The sequence below is a fragment of the Pinus tabuliformis genome, chromosome 9 (assembly GCF_031772625.1).
Source record: "Pinus tabuliformis cultivar Carrire ecotype Pingquan chromosome 9, CPIR1, whole genome shotgun sequence".
Taxonomy (NCBI): Eukaryota; Viridiplantae; Streptophyta; class Pinopsida; order Pinales; family Pinaceae; genus Pinus; species Pinus tabuliformis.
This window is the reverse complement of record NC_142307.1, coordinates 392,349,221-392,362,391: the sequence shown is the minus strand read 5'-3', so window position 1 is coordinate 392,362,391 and position 13,171 is coordinate 392,349,221.

Below are 13,171 nucleotides of genomic sequence, written 5' to 3'. Positions count from 1 at the left end.
ATTCTATAAATGTTATGATCTAGGTATGACTGAAGTCTGGAATAGTTGTGAAGTTTTAAGTTAGTATTTACAAATCTATACGTTGGTTCACTTTGTTAAAAAGCGCGTATACACACTGGTTCGGCACATCAAAGTAGTGTATACATTATGAAATATGATGTTTGAAGTTGCAGTTGGTTCTAGTTGTTGTTGCAGAGTTCTGGGTTCTGCTCTATGTTCTAGTGACTATGTTCTGGTGACTGTGTTCTGATGACAGTGTTCTGAATCTTCAGATTGATTGAATGTGATTTGCTTCAGTGATGATGGCTTTTCAGTGATTGGTTGTATTTCAGTGGTGATTAATTTTTAGCTACAATGTTGCTGATGGGTTTAGTATGAAAATTGGATGAAACGTGGCCTTTAGATTGTGGTGTTGTGTTCCAGGAGTATCTAGTCTAAAAATTAATGAAATGTGGTCCCTAGAGAAAGAGAGAAGGTCATAGCCTTCTGTAGGCTAGATCCTATGTACTAGTAAACATATCGGCTAGTACAAGAGCCAGGGGGTTGGAACTCCCTTCCAGTAGCATCTAGAGAACGAGTGAAGGTTGGAGCCTTCTATAGGTCGACGCCTACATACTTGTAAACATATTAGCCAGTATAAGAGCCAAGGGGTTGGAGCTCCCTTCCAGTAGAAGCTGGAAAATGAGAGAAGGCTGTAGCCTTCTGCAGGTGGGTGCTTGCGTACTGGTATGAGTCTGCACCAGTACAAGATTGTAAACAAGTTTTTCTTATATTAAAAGAACACAGAGATGACAACAGCAGGTGATTTTTGTCCCGCATTGAGTTTCCACCTTAAATCTTGGTGTTCATGTGTGTTGCTTATGTGTGATGGTTTATTCTGTTATTACTGCACATGGTTACTATTTATATGGTTAATAAAGTACTGATGCACTGACGAAATATTAACATATAATGGATTAACAGAATCATAAGTTCACTGGATATACATTGGTTGCCTTAAAGACAGCTGCGTGTACACGCGAGTTACCTTCATTGAAGTAGTGTATATAAATTTGAGTATGAAAAGAAAATTTTATTATAAATACTGATTCACTCCCCCTCTCAGTATTATTCCCAATAGTTGATCTATATTTTTGTGAGTTGGTTGCATAACATTTGGTATCAAAGCTTTGGATTCTAGGGTTTCGCTTCTTCAAATAGGCCATCTTGGATTTTCTGCTATAACTTTTTTTCTACGAGGATTCAAAATATAAAATTGAAATATGTGGATTTAAAATATTGATGAACTTCTTGTACGAATTTTAGATCTTCGTTCACTATATTTTCGAAGATATGATCCGATGAAGTTAGGGTTTTTGTAGGATCCAAAATTCCATCTCAAACATGTGACCTAGGGAAAATAGTCATAACATTCTCTCCAAGCATCGAATTTGAATTTCGTAAAAAGTGACTGAAATTGCATGGAATATAGTTTTTTTTTATCATTTTAGGGTTGAAAGTCGAAACAATGACACGTGGCCCCCCGTACAAGTTTTCTATACTAAACTAGGTTATAATTAGGTCATCATGGGAGATTGGGCATAACCATTTCTTTAAGAATCCAATCTTAGTCTGACTTATGGGGTTGGAAAGAAGACTCAGATGGCTACGACAGGATGAAATTTCAGACCTTGGAGATCCAAAATTACAGAGATACAAAAATTTTAATATCGAGCTCCTAAAAAGAAAGAAAAAGGTCTGTATTTTTTTTTCATAACTTTTGTTTGAAAAATCAGTTTGAAGTACTTCAAAGGGCATAATGAAGCAATATATCATTGTTTGATTCCAAAATGAATCAAAACAAAAAATGGATACAACTAGTAAGAAACCAGAAATCTCTACTATGACACATGAAGAAGAGGAAAAAAATGCAACATGATATATCAAAATTACAAGACCAAGTGCAAGAAATTTCTCTCTCGCAAAGAGTAACAAAAAATGAATTGGAATCTAAGATGGATGGTTTAGAAGAAAAAATAAAAGGCAACATGGAGGTTTTTAAGGTAGACATGGACGTGATGAATGTCAAGTTGGAAGGGTTGACAAAGTTGTTGCAAGGAAGACTTCCCAATGGTGATAAGGTAATCCATGAAAATCATGATGAGGACAAAAGGAATATGAATTATGATTTTAGAGATTCCAATGTGTGGTTTAAGAACCACCACATTCCAAAGATAGATATGATGAAGTTTGATGTCAAGGATCTGGAAACATGGATACTACAAATGGAGTAATATTTTGATCTCCATGATGTGGAACACACACAAAAGGTACACATTGCATCTTTATATTTAGAACCCAATCAGTTTGTATGGGATCAATAGCTTTGTTCTCATAAACCACTTGTCACTTGGTCAATTTCTTTACGGAGGAAATGATAGAACATTATGAGGATACAAAGAGAAACACCTTCTTTATCCAATTCATAAATCTCAAACAAAATGGTTCAATGGCAGAGCACATTGAGGACTTGAAAAAATTGAATATCAAGGTAACTGATATTCTAGAGGAGCATAGGATCGATGTCTTCATAGGGACTTTGAAGGATAACATCCAACATGAGGTTCACATTTGGGAACCTATTTCATTGGAGAAGGCATGTAGGGTGGAAAGAAAAGTTGAAAGAAAAATTATATCAATAAGGAATTCTACCACTCACAACTATAAAGATGGAAGTGTTGCACTCCTAGCTTTCCAAAACCTACAAGGTTGATGCCACACTGATTGGAGGAAAAAAGAGTTAAAGAGAATTTTTACAATTGTGATAGAAAATACACTAAAGGTCATAAGTGTGATGAGAAGAAATTATTCTACATAGATTATGAAAAGGAGGAAGAAAAGCAACAAGAAACATCAAAAGAGGAGGATATACACCAGGAACCAACCCTAAAGAAAGAAGAAATGAATCCGACCATATATTGTAATGCATTGGTAGGAATTACCACTCCTCAAACTCTCAATATAGAAGGATATATCAAGAAGAAAAAGGTAATAGTGTTGATTGATTTAGGTAGTACCCATAATTTTATTCATTGGAAGATAGCCAAGGAATCGAATTGCTTCCTATATCAACACCAGAGTGTCAAGTGATGGTTGCAAATGGAGGAACTATAAATTGCTATGGAAGGTGCCATAATATCAAGATAACCAAGGGGGAATATGTATTGAATAGTCCTATGCTTTCCATTCTAATGGGTGGTGCTGATGTTGTACTAGGAGTCTAATGGTTACAATCTTTGGGGAGGATAGCTTTCAATTTTCAAGAAATTTTCTTGAAATTATTTTGGGAAGGAAAGGAAGTTGAATTAAGGGGTGTCATAGGGAAACTAGGAAAGATAATCAACTCTAATGGCATGAAAAAGTTTTTGAAGAAAGAAAAATGAGGTATAATTTCACAATTATGCTTACTAGAGGTTCAAACATCGAAATCATTTATTTCTCCAAATATCCAAAAAGTCTTGGACAATAAATATTTGAGACTCTCAAACGCCTCCCACCTATTCGTGATCATGATCATGATATTCATTTGATTCCAGGAAGTGTTTCTCCAAACATCAAACCTTACAGATATCCCTATGCCCAAAAGAATGAAATTAAACGTATGGTTGTAGAAATGTTAGAGGTTGGTATAATTCAACCTAGTCAAAGTTCTTTCTCTGCTCCAGTAGTGTTAGTGCACAATAAGGATGGATCATGGTGTATGTGCCTAGATTATAGGTATATAAATAAGCTCACTATTAAAGATAAATTTCTCATTCCTATCATTGATGAATTGTTGGATGAATTACATGGAGCAATTTACTTCACCAAGCTCGATCTTTGTTCAGGATATCATCAAATTAGAATGAAGATTGAAGGCATTCTGAAAACAACATTCAGAACTGATGAGGGTCATTATGAATTTTTGGTCATGCATTTTGGCCTTACTATTGCACCTTCCAAATTTCAAGGTTTGATGAATTCCTTTTTCAAACCCTTCCTTAGAACATTTGTGTTAGCCTTTTGTATGATATACTAATCTACAACAAGTCTTGGAAGGATCATGTTCAACATGTTGACATGGTGCTCAAACTATTGGAGGAGAAAAAATTATATGTAAAAACCTCTAAATGTCTCTTTGAAGAACAAGAAGTGGAATATTTGGGTCATATTGTATCTCATGAAGGTGTTAAGATAGACCCTAAAAAAATTAAATCCATTAAGGAATGGAAAATCCCCACAACCATAAAGCATCTTCGAGGATTTCTTAGGTTGACAAGGTAATATCGCAAATTTGTTAAGAATTATGGGAGAATAACAACACCTCTAACAACATTACTGAAGAAAGATGAATTTTCTTAGACTTCAGAAGCAACTAAGGCCTTTGAACATCTTAAAAAGGCAATGTGCCAAGCACCAGCCTTAGCTATGTCATACTTCACAAAAACATTTATTGTGGAATGTGATGCCTTAGGAAATGGAATTGGTGTTGTTTTAATGAAAGAAGGAAGAGACATTACTTTTTAAAGTCATCCAATCAAATTAAAGTATTTACATATGCCTATTTATGATAAAGAAATGTTGGCAATACTACATTATGCACTAAAGAAATGAAGACCTTACCTAATGGGAAGACACTTCATGGTAAAAACAAATCATGATAGTCTTAAATAAATTTTGGAACAAATATTATCTTAAGAAGAGCAGCAAAAATGGGTCACAAAGATGTTGGGTTATGACTTTGAAATCATCTACAAAAAAAGTGTTGTTGCAGATGCACTCTCAAGAAAGGATGAGGATGTGGAAGCATTGCTTACTTCCATTTCTATTGGCCAACCTAATTGGATAACCAAAATAGGGGATGAATGGAATAATGACGAAGAAGTGTGGACACTCATTCAAAATTTGCAGCAAGATCCTAATACATATGATGCATTTAGTTGGAAAAATTATTCATTATGGTACAAAGGTCACTTATATCTTTGTAAGAATTTTCAACTCAAGCAAAATATTCTTTTGGAATTACACTCCTCCCTCTTAGGAGGGCACTCAATATTTTTAAAAACTTACAATAGGGTCAAGAAGGGATTTTTTTTGGGATGATCTTAAATATGATATTCAGAAGTTTGTGGCGCAGTGTTTGGTTTGCCAACACAATAAAGTTGAGACATTTAAGACCCCGACGTTGGGAGGAGGTCTTAACAGATTTTATCACAGGTTTACCCAAGTCTAAAGGAAAGAGTGTCGTCATGGTGGTAGTTGATAGACTTTCCAAGTGTGCACACTTTTGTGCATTATATCATCATTTTAAAGCTAGTACAATTGCTACTACATTTATGGAAATAATTCAAAAGCTACATGGAAACCCAAAGATTATTGTAAGTAACAGAGATCCAATTTTCAATAGAAATTTTTGGACGAAATTATTTTCTTGTCTTGATGCTCCATTAGCTCATAGCTCATCTTATCATCCTCAATCTGATGGGAAAATTGAGATAGGGAACAAATGTTTGGAAGGATATATTTGTTGCTTTGTATTGGATAAACAAACACAATGGGTAAACTGGTTACCTTTAGATGAATGGTGGTATAACACTTCCTTCCATACTACAACAAAAATGACCCCATTTATGGAACTTTATGGATATCATCCACCATCCACCACATCATCTTTAAGATAAAATTCTAAGGTTCAAACAGTGGAAGCTCACATCGAGCATCAACAACAAGTTCTCCAACTCTTAAAGGATAACCCCACTTTGGTGCAGAATCGAAAGAAACAACAAGCATTTCAGCATTGCAGTGAAAGAAGTTTTGATGTAGATGACTGGGTATTTTTACGGCTACAACCATACAAACAAATGTCCCTCAGGCAAGCTAAGAAGGATAATAAATTATCACCCAAGTACTATTGTCCTTACAAGGTCTTGCAAAATATTAGCACTATGGCACACAAATTGGAGTTGTATGTATCTTCCCGAGTGCACCCAGTTTTCCATGTTTCATGCTTAAAAAAGGTTATCAATGTAAGGTCCCATTACCAACCATAAATATTATACTAAGGCTGACTCAAAATGCGATATTATTTTATTTTAAGTTTTTAAGATGTAAAAGCTAATACAAGGTCATATATCTATATTTTTATTTTTATTTTTATTGATATTCTTTACACTACACACTAATCTACTTACTAACTAACCCATGGTAGTATTAAACTTCTCATTAAAGCTACAGGGTCATGTTTCGTCAAGATCCAAAACTTACAACCATAAGTCTTAAAATCATATTTAAATGATAGAGTCTTTAGTGGGATAAATATCAATCTTTACAAACCAAAATTTCCAATAAGCTAATTGTTCATTCTATTGCAATTAAAAGTGTTTAAGAGTGACTAATTTTATTTTGTTCTAAATAATAGGCCTATGAATTCTTTGGCAAAACAAAGGAAAGAAAAACAAGATAATTCAACTTCTAAAGGAGTGGTTTCCAATGATTATGAATTCATATGTGAGCTAACAATTACAATAATTTACCTACCCAATTTGAAATCCATAGATTCTTAATTCAATGGAATCATCATGCTTATTCATTAAGATATTTCCAAAAACACCTTGGTTGCAAATCCTAAATTCACTTAGCCATATTTATAGACAATTCATAGATGTAATTAGCTACAACCATTGAAGCATTATGTCAAACAGTTTGCAAGCATGAAATGTACAGCCATTGAGGCATTTTGTCAAACACTTATAGCCATAACCCTTAAGGCGATTTCACCACAATTAACTAACATGAATCTAAGATTACATAACTTATTTTTCATTGCCAATAATGCCAATAAGTGAACCTAATACATAAGTAGAACTATCATCCATCTTCATTGTTGCATATACAAAACTTTAGGCACATAAATGACTATAAACATTTAAGGAATTTTACAAATAGCTTGCAGCGATGTAGCTACAGCCATTGGAGAATTTTGAACAATGGTTAGCAGTCACAAAACAAGTTTCTAACTATTAAACTATCAAACAAGCAGTCACAAGTTATTTAAACTATCATTGTATTAACCATTGAGACTTTAAAACAAGAATTCCAAGTTTATATAACAGGATGGTTTCATAAATAGAGATTACCAGGTAAGTCATAGCTAAAAGAAAAAAAAAATGAAACAAACCACTAGGCAGCAGTAACAAATCTATAAATTATAACAGCGTAAAACCAGATTCTGAAACTCTATTTTTTTGAAATCAAAGTTGGGATGACATGGCCATTAGCCACAGATACCCCCTGAAGTTAAAATGAATCGAAACATAAATGCCCAGATTCACGATTCTTTAAAACCACAACAAAAAACAAATTCCTACTATCTCATTTATCACTTTTGTCAAACATATAATGTGCAAACTTATCTACAACTGCAAAAAGAGAAGGAAAACCAAATTTATGCTATCAATATGTTTTCATGTACTCATGGCATCCTGAATGCTTTAATCATTAAGACACGATGTTAATCAACTTGCAACGAAACTATACAAAAAGAAAACTTACATAAAATAATCTACAGTTATTTAAAAATTCCTTCAACATTTAGTGTACAACATTTAATATACATCTAAGTTTCAGTCAACAACCAAATAAGCAAAAACCATGTAATGAACTACAAAAAAAAACAAAATATAATGTTGTCAACATACCTAGCAGTGAATTTATACAACTCAAAAAGGTGGGAGTATGCTCTAGCGCCAATGAGAGTATGCTCTAGCTCCAATATCCTTACCAACTCATTGTGAACCACCCAATTTTCCTCCCAATCAGATACAGGAAGAACTTCTCCCCTGGAACCCTCGAGCTGCAAAATCTCACAAGCAGCACCGAAAGACAACAGTAGAGAGATTTGCAAGGCAAAATAAGGAAGAGAATTTTCACTTCCTCTCAATACCACTGATGGCCAACCTCAATAGCTAGAGATCTCAAGATTTTAGTAAGAATTTCAGAATTATTTTGGAAGCAATAGGCTACTCTCCATATCTCTCCCTGTCACCATTTTCCTCAAGTCTCTTCCACTCTTGGCATCATAATCTCCCCCCCCCCCCCATATATAGAAGGAGCAACCAATTCTTGTCATAAAGGAGGAGTAATGTTCATGCATTGGATTCCATTTAGAGGAGTGTAACTTATGCCATTAAGGAGAGGTATGCATGCCTTAGTTAAGGAGAGCGTAACATATGCATTAAAGAGAGCGTAAGAGTAATATTTTATGACATATTTTTAATGAGTGAAAAGGAACATGCCATTCTTTGATGAGTGCATAAAATAGAGTGTAATGTATTATTTAAAAGAGAGTATGAGAGAGAGAGAGAGTTACATATAGCCATGAGAGTCATGAAGGAGATGTGTGAATTGATTGAGGAGATAAAGTTGACTTGTAATTCCTTTTTAATAATAATATCATAGTCTCATAAATGATAATAATAATAATATTAATAATATTGAGGATTCAATCAAGATTGAACTATTAGGATTGATTAATGATAAGTTAAGTCATTTTTCTTCAACTCCGCTTGATTACCAATTTATGCAAGGTGATTTACTATTTTTGGAAAGTCGTGCTTGAGATGTTGGACATGACTTTCTATTTTTAGAAATTCATTCCAGAATTGTGAGAATGAAATATTATTTAAGGAAATTCATCCATGAGTGGTATTTTTCTTCTGGAGAATGGGGATTCCGCACCCCTATTTCATGCATCTCCCCTGCCTTAGTAGATTGAGGAATCCGCGCCCTGATCTACTCAAAAGATCCAAGATTCCACAACTTTATCTTTTAAATCTTCAGAACTCAGTGCCCTAAATATACAAGACTCCACGTCTTTATATTTATTGGATTTAGGACTCCACACCCTAATTTCCATGCCCTTTCATCTATTGTGCTTTGAAACTTTGCATTTCTCCTTATGGTATTGACTGTGAGATTTTACCCATTTGATGGTTCGCTGGTAAGGCCTTGTTCAAACATCTACACACATTAAAATATCATAGAACAAAGGAATCAAATGAATTTCATAATGAATTAACTTAATCACATTTTACCGAGAATGATGCATGACTCCATAGTCATTTTGAAGAAATGACTTCCACAGTCATTCATAATTGAACATCCTTGTTGGAAAATGACCAAGTATGCTACCACATCCTGATTAGTACAATATTATACATATATAATCACACAAATCATGTATCATCCATAAATCATAATTAACCATCTATTCCACATAACCATGAGCATCCATGGGTCTATGTGTCTCAATCTTGGATCACCATCCATGTCATACACCTGCTTCATAAATCAGATGAAAAAAGAGAAACATATGTATAACATTATACATATAATCAAAGATACCACACATAAGAATAAATGATGATGATGATGATGATGATGGTTAACATCCATTGAGACCAAATTGGTCTATCGGACCTATAATTTCTTAATTTCTAATTGTCTGGCTCCTCGTCTTTCTTGGCGAGATTGGTGATGTAGCTTTCTTTTTCTTCTCTACGGTCTTCCAACTATATTTATCTTGCATCTCCTTCATCTCTTCTGGTTCTTGGGATATTGGTGTCTTAGCTTCGCGATCTATTGTGTTCGTCCTTTTGGAGATAGTCGGAGAAGAAGTTTGGTCTAGGAGATCTGCTTTGCTGTTAAATGAAGATTTATTTTGCGCATTATTTGAAACCTCATAACTGTCGATGCTTGAGGGTTTGTTTAGTTCACCTTTTTGTTGTTGGGCGGGGCTTTCCCCCTGCTTGTCTTGAGATTTGTTACTATCTTGCCCGATTTCTTGTAATTCAGAGTTTTCTCGAGAGTATTCTTCTTGGATGACAATGTAGTGTTCTTTTTGTGCTCATTCCCACCATGTAGATCTGTGGTGATTTTTTCTAGTAGAATTTTTCTGGGAGGCTTTTGGGAAATTTTTGGCTAGGTGGCCTGTTTTAAAGCAAGATCGACATCTGAAAAGGACACTTTCATAATCGAGTTTCTGGTTCCACACATAGTCTTTACTTTTTAGGTGTATTTCAGCTGGGAATTTGGCACTGAAGTCCATTTCCACAAATGCGTGCATACGTGGTTCTGGCATATTCCTCTGTTTCTGGGCACCTGCAGTAAAATTTCCCAATTGCATTTCCAATGGCCTCTAGCGAAGAGAAATTCCAGAGATGCAAGGGTAGGTTTGGCAATATCACCCAAAATGGTGCTGAGGTTATGACTGTTGTTGAGGGATCGAATGATGGGTTTCATGGCCTCATGAATAGGCCTGATTTATCCCAAAACCAAGGGCTGGAATCTAGAATACATTTTTTGCTTTCACAGTTTTCAAAATCTACTATAAAGAAACCCCTAGCACAGGGGTAGATATTAATTGCATCAGGAATTAGAGGCTTCCATACCTCCGAGATCCAACTGTGGAGAGCTGTCAGCCGCAGCCAAAAACCATTGAATCGGCATATTAAGGCACTTTCAGAGAACTTCAAAGCCTCATCGATTGAAGCCTGGACCACCTGGACAGTGGGAGCTAGGGCTTCACTGACGATATGGGCAGGAGCTTGCCCCCCAGAGGTGGACGGAGAGCCAGCAGCTATTTTCGCGAAGCTGGGAGCCATCTAGAGAATGTTCTCCTTAGCAGGCGAGGGAAGCCAGACCGGGAATGTATATTAAATGTGCTGCAAAGCCGCAGATCATATCATGGCAGATCTGAATGCCATAGATCACCATAGATCACCGCATATCTTTGAAAACATTGTTGCCCAATCCAGTGATCAATATGCCATACATAAACATAAAAGGAAATATAACTATGTATATAAAACAGTATTCCTCAACCAAGCGATCAATCTGCCATACATAAACATAAAAGGAAATATAACTATGTATATAAAACAATATTCCTCAATCAAGTGATCAATCTGTCATATATATAACTCATCAAAAATCACCCTTGATAGGAGTGAAAAAACTATACTAGAAAAAAAATGGGACACTATAATCAATGACAAACTCCCAGTTCAAACAGTGTTTCCAGAACTTGACAAAGAAGGAAAAATCATATTTGAGCCTGAAGTAGTCATGAAAACAAGAACCTGGTAGCTACATAATCAATTAATTTCAGAATATCTCATTAAGTGGAAGAACTTACCCGTCGAATATTCCACATGGGAGAATGAGAATTTTATACAGAAGCATCCAAAACTACTCAAGCATTGAGGACAACACTTTTTTGAAGGAGAGAGGCATGTTAGGTCCCTATAATACTAGTGTATTGCTTTTATTGTTATTGTCATTGTAGCCCCCTATTGTTATTTTTGCGCCCATGTATCCCCCATGTTGTTATTGTTGTGCCCCCATAGAAGCCCATTATTGTTATTGTTGTGCCCTTACATTATTATTGTTATGTAGGCTCTGATTATATTGTGAGCCCTTAAAATCCTATATATACCAATGAAGTTTCATCAATTGTAGGACCCAATAATTTCTCATTTATGTAATGTAAATGTGGTTTTCCCCTCGAAGAGGATAATTTTTAAGTCGTTGATCTATATTTTTGTGAGTTAGTTGCATAATGTTACATTGACACACAGTGGATAGTATCTTGTACATGACAAACTGCCTCTGAGTCATTGATTACCTTGAGAATCTATACCTTTAGATCGATGTATTTCTTCAATCGAAATATGAGTGCTTCATATTTGACATTATTATTAGTACACTCGAACTCTAGATGGCATGAAAGAATATGCTTCTTGTTACATGGTTTTGTAAGTACACAACCAGATTCATAGTCATCCTACGCTTTTTATCCATCAAAATATAGAGTCGAAATATTATGAGATACTAAGCTAATTCCTATATTACTATTGCTATTATTATGTACATCTATATTACATGATTCATTTGCACCAAATGGAGAACAAGGAAGGAGTTACAGTTGTGTACCTGGTGGAACAAGTGATGGTTGTGCCTGATAACACCCGAGGTTAGTTTTAAGGAAACAATTCCTAAAAATTAGATTAGCAAAATAAATAGGCTCATTGTGGCCCTCAAGTGGTTTCATGGTGTGTTTCATACATGGCTCACTTTCCACTCAAATCTGGTTATTCCTACCCTTATATGGAAGCCATAAATGTGGCTAGTCTGTCGCAAAATACCCTTGTAATTTTCTAGACCAATCTTCACTAAAGAGCACACCATAGGTTTCTGAGATGTCCATAATTACAATATTTATACACTGATGAACTCAATCATTTTTTGATAATCTAATAAGCACATTATTGATTTCACCAATGTTTGGACGAGAGACCTATCCAACTAAATAATTCGCGCATATGTTTGTCCCATTTGGCATTTATTGTCTTTGCAACAGATAATGGAATTACATTTACAGATGCACCAGAATCAACTAAAAAATTATGGACATTATAATTAAAAATTTCAAAAGTCAACAAAAACAGAGGGCATAGAGTGTTAGCTTCTAGTGTTACAATGTTAACTACAAATTCAAGGGAATCAGAAGGCTTACCAGACACCTTTTGAGAGGAAGAAGCTTTATCACCTGATGAAGGTTGTGAAAATACTTGGACAATAAGTTCACACTGTCTTGCGATCTTTGTGAGCTCATAGAAAGAAATATTAGCTCAAGTTTTCTTCAAATCTTCCATTATGTTATAATCAATTGTTTCACCTTTAGCATGCAGTGCTGAAGTGTATGAAGGAGTGGCTTTATTTGACACTTCCAAAGCGATGGAATTACTCTTGTTGTTGGAGGAGGTGTTATTGGAATTAGTTGCATTTCCAGACTTACTTTATGCATTATGAGTAGGATTGACCAGTGGTGAGATCCTTCCTAAAAACTGCTCCTTTAATGTCTATCTCATCACCTCTTGTTTAGAGTGTTAGCCTCCTGTTGCAACAGGTGTTCATGTTTCATGATTGACATTTTTACATGCCAAATATGTCATCTTTCATGCTGCAAGGTTCCATATTTCCTTAAAGAGGCCAAAGAAGAAGTCATAAAAGTGTGCTAGTCCAAGTGCCACTGCTATATTCCAATTTTGTTGAGTTGTTTCATTTTGATAAGTCCTTTAGGTTAAGGGAAGGC